This window comes from Otolemur garnettii, unplaced genomic scaffold, assembly GCF_000181295.1.
Source record: "Otolemur garnettii isolate 467f Iridium unplaced genomic scaffold, OtoGar3 scaffold00024, whole genome shotgun sequence".
Lineage (NCBI taxonomy): Eukaryota > Metazoa > Chordata > Mammalia > Primates > Galagidae > Otolemur > Otolemur garnettii.
The window spans coordinates 17,556,159-17,558,435 of record NW_003852419.1 but is presented as its reverse complement, the minus strand read 5'-3'; positions in this window follow the sequence as shown (position 1 = coordinate 17,558,435).

Genomic DNA, 2,277 nt, shown 5'->3' with positions numbered 1-2,277 from the left:
TGGTGACAGTGAGCATCCTTGTCTTGTTCCAGTTCTTTGGGGGAATGCTTTGAACTTTTTCCCATTCAGTATGATATTGGCTGTGGGTTTGTCATATATGGCTATTTTGATTTGGAGATATGTTCTTTCTATTCCTAGCTTGGTTTGGTTGTGACAAATTCCCTCAGTGTTTGCTTATTTGGGAAAACCTTTCTTTCTCTCTTGGTTATGAAACTTAGTTTTGCAGGATACAAAATTCTAGGCTGGCAGTTGTTTTCTTTAAGATGACTGAATAGGGGTTCCCAATCCCTTCTGGCTTGCAAGGTGCCTGCTAAGATATATTCAGTTAGCTTAGTGAGTTTTCCTCTGTATTAACAGGTTAGTTGTTTCTTTCGTCTTGCAGAATTTTCTCTTTTATTTTGCCTTTGGCCAGGTTAATTATTCTGTGTCTTAGAGATGTACTATTTGCTATTAATCTTCCCAGTGTTCAATGCCTATTTTGTATCTGGATGTCTGGATCTCTGGCAATGTCAGGGAAATTTCCTCAATAATTCCTTGAATACATTTTCCATGCTTTTTACTCTTTCTTCTCCCTCAGGGATACCTACAGTTCATACATTAGGTCACTTCACATACTCCTATACTTTTCTAAGTGATTGCCCTGTCTTTTTTATTCTCTTTTCTGCCTCTTTTGACTGAGTTAAATGAGGAGCCTTGTCTTCAAGCTTTTTACTTTCTTCTTGGTTTTGTCTTGCTGAAGCTTTCTGCTATGTTTTGAAATTACCTAAGTGACTCTTTCATTTTAATAAATATTCTACTATATTCTTTCTTAGGATGTGTAGATCTTTAGTGAGTTTTTAATTTTCTTAACTGATTTTCTGAAATGCTTTTTGACTTCTTTTTGTTGTTTTTCAACTTTATTTTCAATTCAATTCATCTTAATTGCCACCCACATTTTGGATTCCATTTTCTGTCATTTTGACAATTTCCTTTTGGTTAGATTCGATTACTATGTCTCCATTGTGATCCCTTGGGGGTGTTGAAATATTTGTCTTTTTATGTTGCCAGGGTATTTTGCTGGTTTCCTCTTATTTGAGTCCTCTTCTCTTGGCTCAGGGCTAAGAGGTTTGCAGGGCACCTGTTCTTTCCTGGTGCTCTCTTGCTTAGTTAGTTAAGAGGGGAAGTCCTAGGAGTCCGACTCTGGGGGTGACTTAGTGTCCTACTCTGGAATGTTGACTGGCAGGGAAGGGGCTGGCACACTGAACTCCTATGGTGCAGCTGTTTTGTTTTGGCCCTATTCCCCTGTGATTGCCACAGTTTAGTTGATGCTGGATGATCTTTGGGTGGGGTGGTGGGTTGTTCCCCAGATTGTTGCAGGAAGTTACAGTTGAGAGCTGTGTGAGACTCTTTCTGTGGAGGCTGGCATTACAGATTTTTCTGCCCACGGTCTCCCCACAGAAGTTCCAGTGGCAACTGAGGGAGGTTATCTAGGTTGTAGTCAGGGTGACCAGGCTGTGGGTACTTGCTTAAACCAGGTCCAGTTGTAATGGGGAGTCAAGGCTGTGGGATCCCTGGTAGAGTTTTAGTCTTCAGGGTAGTTCTGCTGCACCAGCAGCAGAGGTGGAGACTCAGACATGGGATTTTAGGGTCTAGGCATAGTGCTAGAATCTCAGAGGTAGTGTTGCAGCCTGGTGAGAGCTTTGAGGATACAGGAGTGGAGCCTTGGGCCCAGGGACAGTGAGAGTCTCAGAGCTGGAACTAGGGACTATGGAGGCAGAGCTATGAAGTTGGGGGCTGTTCTACCAGCATGGAAACTGCAGATGCCAAGTTTCATTGGCAGGGGTTGATTCCGAGGGCCCAAGGGCTGTGTAGGCGGGCCAGGGCTGCTGGCTGCCAGGTGCTCCCTAGGTAATAGTGGTGCTCCTTAGGTTCTAAGTGGTGCCTGTGGTATATGAGGGGTCTCCTCAGCTTAGGTCCTTTGCTGGGGGATCACTCGACTCCTGGTCACAGGATACAGCACAGGGGAGCCTTCACTCTGTCTACTTCCTTCCTGCCCAGGGGGCAACATGAAGGCTACTACTGCAAAGTTGAGAGCAGACCTGGCATTGTGTACCTGAAATCTCAGAATACTGCCAGCTACAGAAACCGAGGATTGGCAGCCACCAGGTCCCTGTTGGCACCTGCTCTCTGGTGCAATGTCTCTGACAGACTCTGAGCAGTGCCCTGATTAGTCCCGAGGTTTGTGGTCATGGAGGGAGCCCCCCCCCCCCCCCCAGCATCTGTGCAGGAAGCACAGAG